The following is an 11,121-nucleotide window of genomic DNA, read 5'->3' as shown; positions in this document are numbered from 1 at the left end:
ATTTCCCCCTCCATTAGCTTAGAGGGAATCTAACCCTTCTGTGATATTCTTTTTTCTTTATTGATTTCTAGAGGGAGGGCACTGGATTTTTCTCTTTTGTTTAATAGTTTTAAAGACAGATGGAGACTTTTAAAGGTTCACCTGTTTTACTTACTAAGGCCCTCTTGATCTCTCCAATTGTTGTTTCTGGAGCACAAGGGTTAGAGCCTTCTTGTGGATACAAGTATGTCTGGAAAAATATTTCAATAAATGAAGCCAAAAAATATATGTAAAGGCGAAATGACACCTTTTATGAAGCTACAATTGACCATTAAATTGAAATTTATCTCACGGCGAAACAGGAGAAAAGAAACTATCTAAAAAAACCTATTGTCTATCTCAGAAGAAAATATCTCAGTAATCCATTTCCAGTCTTTGGACAAAGAACTAATCAATATTCAACTTCTTATTTTTCAATGTCAGTTTTTTCAAATATTATGATAAATACTATAAAGTGACCTACTTCCCCTGACACCTACGAAAAGTAATGTGTCATTCCAAAATCCATTTCTTCCACTTGCGGGGCAAAAGACAACACTTCCATAGTCATCCCTCTCTGAAAGATGGGAAAGGCTCTTCTAGATGAACCCCCTCCCACCCCCCCCCAAAAAAAGTTATTCTGAAAAGTATCTACTAAATGTTGCCTTGTAGCTGATTAATATAATCTTTGGGTCCAACTCTCTAGCTAGAACTAGAATGTTATGGTATACTGGGAATATTCAAATACAGCCTTGCAGGGGGTGGTGCTTGGGTGGCTCAGTCGGTTAAGCATCTGACTCTTGCTTTCGGCTCAGGTCATGATCTCGGGGTTGGGAGATCAAGCCCAGAATCAGGCTCTGTGCTGAGCGTGGAGCCTGCTTCGGATTCTCTCTCTCCCTCTCCGCTACTCCCCTGCCTCGTGCACTCTCTCTCTTTAAAAAAAAAACAAAAACAAAAACAGAAAACCAGCCTTGCAGGAAACCAGGTAGCAAAATGATATAAGGATTATGGTGATTTTCAAAAAGTAGGGTTATCTGAGAAAGAAGTTGGTGTGAGTCCCTTGCTGACACTAAGGAAGATGGCAAGACCTCTGAATGCAGCGTAGACTCCGGACTCAAGTTGCAGGTTTCAGTCCTGCGTCTGTATGCTCTGGTCCTGTGACCTTGGGTGAGTAAATTCCCTCCACATGCTTCTGCTTTTCTGTCTATTACATGGAAATGACAACAGCACCTGCCTCCCATGGTAGCTGTGAAGGATAACACAAAGGATGGAAGGCACTGAGCATGGGGCCTGGTGTACAGAAGCTATTGTGCTCATATTTTACAGTAAAGGTGTTATTTCTAATTGAAAGTATTTTTTTTTAAAGACTTATTTGAGAGAGAGAGAGAGCACATGTGGGCATGCGAGTGAAGGGAGAGGGAGAAAGAGAAAATCTCCAGCAGACTCCCTGCTGAGCATGGAGCCCAACAAGGGGCTCGATCGCATGACCCCGAGATCATGACCTGAGCCGAAACCAAGAGCCGGATGCCTAACCGACTGAGCCACCCAGGCGCCCCTCTAATTTAAAGTATTAAAAAAGTATTTGGTAGTGTTGGAAGATCATTTCCCTGGTCAAGTCATCGTTTTCAAAACACATGGTAATTCTAGATGTCCTTGTTAAAAAAAAAATGCATGAAAACGGAAGCTGTATTTACAAAAAAAAAATCTTTCTGGGATTTTGAGAGGCATTAAATCTGCTTAGCACTTTGGGGATAATTGACATCTTTACTAAATTGAGTTTTTCAGTTTATTAATATGGCATGTCTCTCCATTTATTTAGATCATCTCAGATTTGTCAGAGTTTTACAGTTTTCAAAATACAAGGCCTATATGTATTTTGTTAGCTTCACCCTTAAGTATTTTGTTTTTTTAGCCATTGTAAATAATAGTGGATTTTTAATTTTAGTTTCCATTCATTCATTATTAGTATATAGAAATAAAATTAACTTCTGTATGTTGATCTTGTACCCTGAAACCTTGCTGAATCCGTTTTTTAATTCTAGAGTTGTTTTGTTTTTTTTTAAATTTTTGGTCGACTTTTTGGTATTTTCCAAGTAGACAATCATGTTACACAATATAGACAGCAAAGAAGAAGCAGGTAGAAGCAAAGTAGGTTAAATGAAACTTAGTGCAAGGCAGGAAGAGTATCAAGCAAAACCTCCTATCAGTTACATGCAAACACACCCAAGAGCCTTTTAAAACTTATATGGAAAGGCAAAGGAACTATAAGAGGCAAAACAATTTTGAAAAAGAAGAATATAGTGGGAGGAATCACTCTCCTCACTTTCAAGACTTATCAAATAGCGACAGAAATAAAGACTGATATTGTGGAGGGACAGACATACAGATCAATGGAACAGAACGAGAACCCAAATATACTACAAGTATCGTCACACGCAAGTACAGTCAGCTTATTATGACAAAGGTTCCAAAGCGATTCAATGAAGGAAGGATGGTCTTTTCAACAAATGGTGCTGGAGCAACTGGACATCTATAGGCCAAAATATGAATCTGGACCTAAACTTCATACCTTATGCAAAAATTCAGAAAGGATTGTAGATTTACTTGGAAGACACAAAACTATAGAATTTTAAGGACAAATACAGGAGAAAATCATTGGGATTCTGGGGTTTGGTGAAAGGTTCTTAGATATGACAACAAAAGCATGACCCAAAAAAGAAGAAAAGTGGATAAACTGGACTTAACAAAATTAAAAAACTTTTGCTCTATGAAAGACCCTGTTACTAGGATGAAAAGACAAGCTACAGACTCAAAGTAAATACTTGCAAAATATGTATCTGACAAAGGACTCATATCTAGAATATATAAATAACTCGAAACTCAACTTTAAAAAAAACAGACAGTCCAACTGGAAAATGCAAAAGATATGAAGAGACACTTCAACAAAGAGGGCATAAAAAGGGCAGATAAACATGTGGAAAAGATGTTCCACATCTCTGGCCATTAAGATGACAAAGAGTTATTTCTAAACACTTGTTAGGGCAACTAAGATAAAAAACGTGACACCACCAAGATCATGCTGGTTAGGACGCAGAGAAACTGGATCACTGTATGCACTGAGTGGGAATATTACGTGGTAGAGACACTCCGGAAAACAGTTTGACAGGTTTTTTGGTTTTTTTAAAAAAAAGAAGCTAAGTGTAAACTTACACAGAACCCAGAAATTGTACACCTGGGCATTTATTCCAGGTTAATGAAAACCAAATCCATATAAGACTTATCCACACTTGTTCACAGTAGCTTAATTTGTAATAGTCAAAAACTCGAAACAGCCAAAATGGCCCTTAGTGGGTGAATGGTTAATTGAACTTCAGCATATCCATACCATGGAATGCTCGTCAGAAATCATGAAGAACTACTGATCCATGCAACAAGTTGGATGGATCTCAAAGGCATTACACTGAGTGAAAAAAGCCAATATCCAAAAGCCATATACTGAATGATTCCATTTATATAACATTCTCAAAATTACATTAACTACAGAGATGGAAAACACATACATGGTCATCAGGAGTTAGGGAGGGGTGTGTGTGTGTGTGTGTGTGTGTGTGTGTGTGTGTGTAAGGGAGTATGGAAAAAGAGACCTTTGTGATACAGAACAGTATCTTGATTGTGGCAGTTATGTGAAACCACACACGTGATAAAATAACATATATATGTCATTACGCACACACATTGTCATGATGTCCATTTCCTGGCTTTGACACTGCACTATAATTACATGGGGTGGGGGATGCCGGGAGACAGTATATGGCATTTCTGTTATCTTTCTAAATTCCTATGAATCTATAATTTCAGAATAAAAAGTGAAAAAAAAGCCTTGCCCAGGATGTGGGGGGAACACACAATCTGTTCCCCAAATAAGTGAACAATTACTATTTTTAAAATAACACAGATTTTAAAAATGACAAGTTAAACTATAATAGAAATGAACATGTTTGTCAGATTCGGAGACATTTTACATGGAGAAATAGGCTTTAACGTTTCTCATATTTTAATATTGAAAAAACAACCTAAGACTCAAACTTTGGCCTCAAAAGCATAAAGATGGGACTGTGTTTTCTAAATTGTTAGGAGATTCTAAAATGAAACTTTGTTTTGGAAAAAAAAAGTGCCTTTTCCTTTTTACAGTTCAGAATCTGGCATGGATTGAAATATGTTATTAAAATAGTATTGAAGACAATAAGGCATTAACATATGAACTTACTCATGCTTATGAAGATACCAAGTTGGAAGTGTATGAGATTAGAAATAAAAAAAAATTTAATACATTCATAGTGTTCTGTGAAATTGTTTCTCAAAACTATTTTCAAGGAAAAATTACATATAATTCAAATGGACAATTCCAGAATTTCAGTGATTTCCTACTTCAGACTGAAGTGCTTTAAACTTATTTTAACAAGAAATTAAGAAGAAAATTAGCATCAAAGAAAAAGGATTTGGGGCACAACTGACTTCTTGGTCTACCAACCTTAAAAGGAATGAATCACTTTTTCTTTTTAAATTCCACAGTTTCTATGCAACTGACTTAGAAGAACAAGATTCAATGATCTCATATATGACATTTCCTCAGTGTTCCTCATTCATTTTATATTTTAAATGACCATTCTAACAGAGAGGTGCGTAAAATCAGTGGCAAAGCTTTAAAAACACGTGCTTTGCAAATTTAAGTTCTGTTTAAGCACGGAAAGCTGTTCTAGAGTTGGTGATGCAAAAAAAGCAATTTTCCTACCCTCTGGCATGTCTCAGAAGGTACCGGGCCAGTTTAGGGTGTCTTCCCCTTCTTGCCTTTGCCTACCTTTACACGGGTCACTAGGGTGCACGTTATTATTTCTGGAATTGAAAGAGTGCAAGCAAAGATAATGAACAAAGTTAGGTGTGCAGTGCAATATGGAATCCTGATTTCTACATCTAGCTAGTCTATGAGATCTGTTTGGCCTTGGGAATGCAAGTTTTTTGGTAGATGTGCAACCCAAGAAGGAATCCATTAGAACTTTTCTGAGCGATGGTCCACAATGCTTTGCTATCAAGAAAGCTGAGGGTTTCATAGTAGATTTTATCATCAGAAGGGGCTTAACAGACCCATCTGGTCCAATTCACTTTATTTCAGGATGACTATGTATCCTAATTCACCTAGTACTGAAGGTTCTTCCAGTATATGGATGGCCTCTAATCTGTGCAGTAGAGATCAAGCCTAATTATTAGACCTAGTGGCCAAGAAGATGTTCCTTGGGAACCCTGTCTTCCCTTTTAGAGCTGAATATTTCTGTTATTATCTTCTGTAGATTGACACTCTTCTTAAATAACCAGGGATCCTCTCCCCAGAATAAGATGTTAAAAAAGATAAAAGAGAGATAAAGTAAGACAGATGAGCAGAGATATAAAAGAGCATATCAAATTAAAAAGATCTTTTTCCTATATGGATATCATAACCTCCTCAAGAATCAGAAGAACACATTTTCTATATAAATAGAACAAAACTGAATCTCTGTCACAAACACTATTAATTAACTTAGAAATCTGCTTTTATTCTGTCTTCCAAAGCAAGTCTGTATGGCAAGAAACAGTACGTCAGAGTCTACAGTCAGGACAGCTATGGAAACAAGTCTGGCGCAGCTGACAAGTTCTCTCTCAATTGCTCTTTATAAAGCACAAGTCATGTTAATTAAATAATTTGTAATTAGTATCCGTGTATAAAATCTTTACCCTATCATGTTGATATGTTACAGAATTTAGCGTTTTCTGCACAATGGTTTCTAAAGATGGAAGCATCATATGGATAATACAGCTAGCAACTGCTATAATTTGAATAATGTGAAATATATATAAAGTGGAGAAGAAATCCCAAATGTTACTTTTGGTTCAAAATGGTAGCATGACTTCTTTTATCTCCTTTCATTCCCTAAATCTTCTTAAAATGAGAACAGAATAATAAAAATGGCAAAAAGAGCAAGAGAGACACCAAGGTGAGGGATGAGTAGTAGCGAACCTAACGGGACGGTGGAAATGACATCTAAGCGTGTGCTGGAAGATCCCCGTGACAAGCCAGTGGATTTTCCTGAACACCCGCAAAGAGGTAGGACCCTGGCGCAGGACAGGCCCAGAGTGGGGGGCTGGAAAGCAGGTTGAGAACACGGTGCCTGTGAAACTCCAAACACAGTACCGGTGGGTCCCTGAGCCTCCCACATCATGACAGGGCATGGAGGCAAGCCCCCCACCGCACCTCTGCCAACACCCATAGGACTGACTGACAGCGAAGGTGACAAGCGGTGGGGTCTTTGTCTCACTTCCTCTGCCAAGCTGTCCATGCCAGCTGCCGGATACAGCAAAAAAAATCTGGGAAGGATTTTTTTTTTCCCTTGGAAGAAACCGATCAGCCCAGGTAGGGGGTGTGTGTGCGTGCGTGTGTATGTGTGCGCATATGCACTGGGGCAGAGGGAAAGGGGCCTCCGAAAGTTTAGGGGTTCCAATTTGGAGAAAGCTGGCTCAGCACAGGATTCAATACAGTGCATTCCGCCATCCACAGCTCTTACCTTCTCACACTGAGATCCTCATCAGATTCTCAGTAACTCCCTTTTAAGTGGTAATGGACAGCCAAGCCTCCAACATGAAAGCCAGAGACCCGAATAATCAAACAGAAAAAAGGAACCTGGAGGAAAACAAGGTATTCAAAGGACATTTGAAGAAAACTTCAAAAGGCCTAGGAAATCGTCTAGAGAAATAAGTAAAGCTATTGCAGCCCTAAAATAAAAACCAAACGCTCCTTAAAAAAAAAAAAAGGCAAAAATAAGAGTTGGAAATTAAATATTTAATCGAAATAAAGATTCCATAGGAGGATTTGAAGGAAAATCAAAGAACTCTCCCAGAAGGTAGAACAAAAAAACAAAGTTAGGAAATAGCTATGAAAAAAGTGATAGAAATGAGACGCTCCATCCAGAAGGTCCAATATTCTTGTAATAAACATTCTAAGCAAAGAGAATAGAGGTTAAGGCAGGGGAGAAATTATTTAAGAAATAATACTAAAAAAAGTTAGTCATGGAAGGACACAGGCATCCAGAGCCAGGAAGAGCAGTCCAAAGAACAAACAATAAAGGAAGAAAAGAATAAAGAAACAAACATCACTGTAAAATCTCAGAATATCAGGATAAACAGAAGATCTTTTTTAAAAAGCTTTGAGAGAAAAACAGGACACATACAGGAACCAGAATGGCACTGTCCTTTTTAAGAGCATTCCAGAAAACAGTGGTGCCGTGTCTTCACAAAATTGAGGGAAAATGCTCATTTAACCTACAGCATATGCCCAGGCCATCCTTCTTCAAGCACAGAGAGAATAAAGGCACGTTTTAGGCATGCAGGGATTCAAAAGTACACCTCCCAGGCAAACTTTATTTAGGGAACTCATAGAGGGTGTGGTTTGTCAGATGGGAGAATAAACCTAGAAAGGAGAGATACAGGAATCCAAGAAAAGAGAAGATCTCCAACCCCGTCCCCTCCCCCCTACCCAAGGGCCAAGGGAGGTTCTAGCATTGTGTTGAGAAGTCACAGTGCAGCAGAGGGGGGGCAGCTTAGAGAGTAACCGGCCTGGAAATGGCCCTGGGGGATAAAGAGCCCCAGGAAGGAGGCGTGTTTGAGTATTTGTGAAATATTATTCAAAGGCATATGGCAGAAACGTTGGAACATTTGGGAAAAAATGGGACTCTAGGTATATCAGGAAAGAAGGCGTTAAGACAAAAGGAGGCCACGGATAACTATGAAACAGGACCGTCTTCTAAAAGAAAGCAGGTAGGCTTCTAGTACATGAACTACGTGGGATGCGTAGCTGTATTACATTGTTTATAATCAAATTAACTTACGAATAAACTCTGAAGACTCTAACCTCAATATAGTTTCTGCTGTCTGGCATATTCCCTGGGTGATTCACGAAAAAAAGGAACAATAACAAAATGAGTTTACGTCATTGCTGCATCACATGTGCATAGAGCCCAGATTAAACTTTTTACGTTTAACACTTTCTATATGGAGCATTCTCAGGTGGATGTCTGGAGTCTGGGACCCTTAATATTGACTCAAATCCAAATAACCTTTCCTTAGTTGGCACAAACCTAGCAGACTTCTCAGACCCACATCACGATAAACGGAAGGTTTAGTTGCATTGTTCTCTCAGTGGCCGCTGTGTATGCACATGACAAAGGGGATCAGTGATCTTCTGGTTTCCTCACCAGGCCTCTGCTCAGATGGGCCTCAGACCAGCAGCCACACAGCCTGTGCGCTCCATCGCCCCCCAACCTATTAAATGCTTAGTTTCCTGCAGAAACTTGCCACTAACTAAAATCGTATTTGTCTGTCTCCCGCACCAGAATGGAAGCCCCATGAGGACGTCAGAGGGTCTGTTACTCACCTCTGTATCCCCCCCGGGGAGCACCACGAGTATTCAAGGGATTGAAGGAGCAAAGGGTAAGGGGGGGGAGAGAAACAGGTTTCTCATATGCCACCAAAGCAGCTTCCTCCGAGCATCCCCTCAACTAGTGCTCCTCAGGGGGGACACTCCGAATCACTAACCCTTGAACTCCACCCCACGTGGACGCTGTCTGGACAGGAGAGGGATGTGTCTGTTGAATGAGGTTCGCAGCTGATTCTGGTTCCAGTCACCCCTCCAGGATTTTAAGTCACTACCCCTTCTTCTCCCAGTCTCATGGCTCAGTTACATTCATTCTTGTTTCCTCACCATGGGAACTTCATGGATCCCAGAGGCATCTTTTTAAAATGCCAGATTGTTTATAACATGGCTCTTGGGCAGATAAATCCAAACCTCAACAGCACAGGCGAGGTATTCCCTCCCTTTGAGCTCCTTCGCAGCTCCTTTGCTGTGGATTATCCTTATCTGCAGCAAAGGGGCAGCTACTCTGGGATGGGATCCAGAAGTCTATAAGCCAGTATTCTGATACAAAAGTAAACTACAGAGAAAAGAAGTTCACCTGAAATACCAGAGGTACTCCCTGAGGTATCCTGCTCGGAATGTGTCCTGGTAGATAACAGGTATCAGTAGGGTTGTTCTCTTATTCCTATATCCCTCATCACTCTTCGCTATTAAGCAGTTGATAGGACGTTCCACACAAGAAAAGCTAGGTCAGGAAGATCAAAAGGGAAACACCCAGAAAAAGTGATTTCCCAAAGCAATCGCAATAAGAAAGCAACGTGGTATGCACAGGGTGTCCCACATAATGATAAATATTTATGAACAAATGCATTTTGCCTATCTTCTTTAAATATGCTCAGGCCACGTGCCTTTCATTCGATCAGAAGTCATATGCCCTTGTAGAAGGCGCCCTTGGAGTCACTGAGTCCGGGACACAGGGCTGGGAGGCAGGATGTTTTGCTCACTTGTTCGGGGACGGTAAGAAGAGTGACTGAAAGCATGAGCTTGGACATCAGACCAATGCTGGCTTCACTCCACTGCTCACTGGAGGCACGTCCCTGCAGCAGATTACGGCTTTCCTGACAGTGAAGGAATGACACATATCACCCATCCTACCAGATGGTCACGGTTAAGGACCTAACACGTACCAAAGCACTTAGAATGCTGCTGGCAGGCACCGTGAGCGCCGGAGGGTCATAACCATCAGCCACTCTCCTCGCACAGGGCAGCCTGAGAAGCGGAACAGTCCCAAAGAACGTCTGAAAACAGGTCAGCAGGAGGAATTAAAGCCGTCAGAGTTCTCTGAATATACTTATGGCGATCGCAACAGAAGGACTACAAGGACCCACAAGAAAAGTAAAGCATATATTTCAATCGATTGAGAAGCAAGTTATTTGGAGTGTTAGATATTCTATCCCAATGAGAAATTGACACACCACAATTTCCCCAAACCCAGATGAAGAGGAAACAAATTAAGACAAAAAGAGAGCATGCATACTAACTTTCTTCAGAGATGCTACTTGATTTGTATTTGCTCCATCCTGAATTTCAGTTCAGCCATCCTGAGGTAGTGGGCATGGGGATGAGCACTTCTCAGAGTTTCTTTGGCTACTAAAGGATAACCATTCTCCTCCTCGTTCAGAAGAATCATGAATAATACTAATTCTGATCGTTTAAAGTAATATATAGGAATAATGTCTGCAGGCAATATTAAAATGAGAATCGAAAAATGAGATTATAGGGCGCCTGGGTGGCTCAGTTGGTTAAGCGACTGCCTTCGGCTCAGGTCATGATCCTGGAGTCCCTGGATCGAGTCCCGCATCGGGCTCCCTGCTTGGCGGGGAGTTTGCTTCTCCCTCTGACCCTCCCCCCTCTCATGTGCTCGCTCTCTCTCATTCTCTCTCTGTCGAATAAATAAATAAAATCTTTTAAAAAAAGAGAAGAAAAATGAGATTATAAGGCTGGAAGCACAGATATGGTTGAGTGGTTCTGCAGATGTATCATTATTATTGTTATTACGTGTTTTAGGGTAGCAAAGGTAAAGAGTTCTCTGCGGTCTGCATCCAACTAACATCTGAAGTTGTACCTGTAAAAAAGAGGTACTTGTCTAACCACACTTGTAAGGTTCAAATAGGAATTTTTGGAGTTTTTAACCTAAGTGGCATGGAAGATGTTCACAACAGAAGCTGCTACAGATCCTGGTGTTATGCAAATGAGAATCTTAGCTCTTCCTAATCAGCTAAATGTTCATTCATCACCATCTCTGGGTTGACTATCATGACACATCCAAATGTCAGTGTGTTGAGTAAAAGCATCCTTCTTAGCGCAGTCTCTACGGAAGCATCGTACCATGACCATCCTTTCCCTTCCCCAAGAAGACTCTGCTTAGAAGTCACCATCGGTACGAAGCTTTCCACTAGCCACTGAGCGAAACTTCCCCACCGCTGGTCTGATACAGCACTCTGACCTGACATTTGGTCCCCCACCACATCCCGCAAAAATACACGACCGGTTTTAGAATGGGAAGCGCTGGAAATCTGAATGCCCCGGAATGTATGACTAGTTTCCCTTTTCACTGTCAGTAAGACACCAGAGCCTTCTGGCTCTTGAGATGTGAATGATGCTTG

The 11,121-nt window shown here is 40.6% G+C and overlaps 1 protein-coding gene across 4 annotated transcripts in view; it reads right to left on the bottom strand.

The window, feature by feature from the left end:
* The window catches only part of FAM110B (family with sequence similarity 110 member B), a 149,224-nt gene that overhangs the window by 18,527 nt on the left and 119,576 nt on the right, over positions 1-11,121 (bottom strand). The window lies entirely within an intron of this gene.

This window comes from Phoca vitulina, unplaced genomic scaffold (genome assembly GCF_004348235.1).
Source record: "Phoca vitulina isolate PV1807 unplaced genomic scaffold, GSC_HSeal_1.0 scaffold25, whole genome shotgun sequence".
NCBI lineage: Eukaryota > Metazoa > Chordata > Mammalia > Carnivora > Phocidae > Phoca > Phoca vitulina.
The sequence above is the reverse complement of the archived record's forward strand: the minus strand, read 5'-3'. Positions and strand labels throughout refer to the sequence as shown.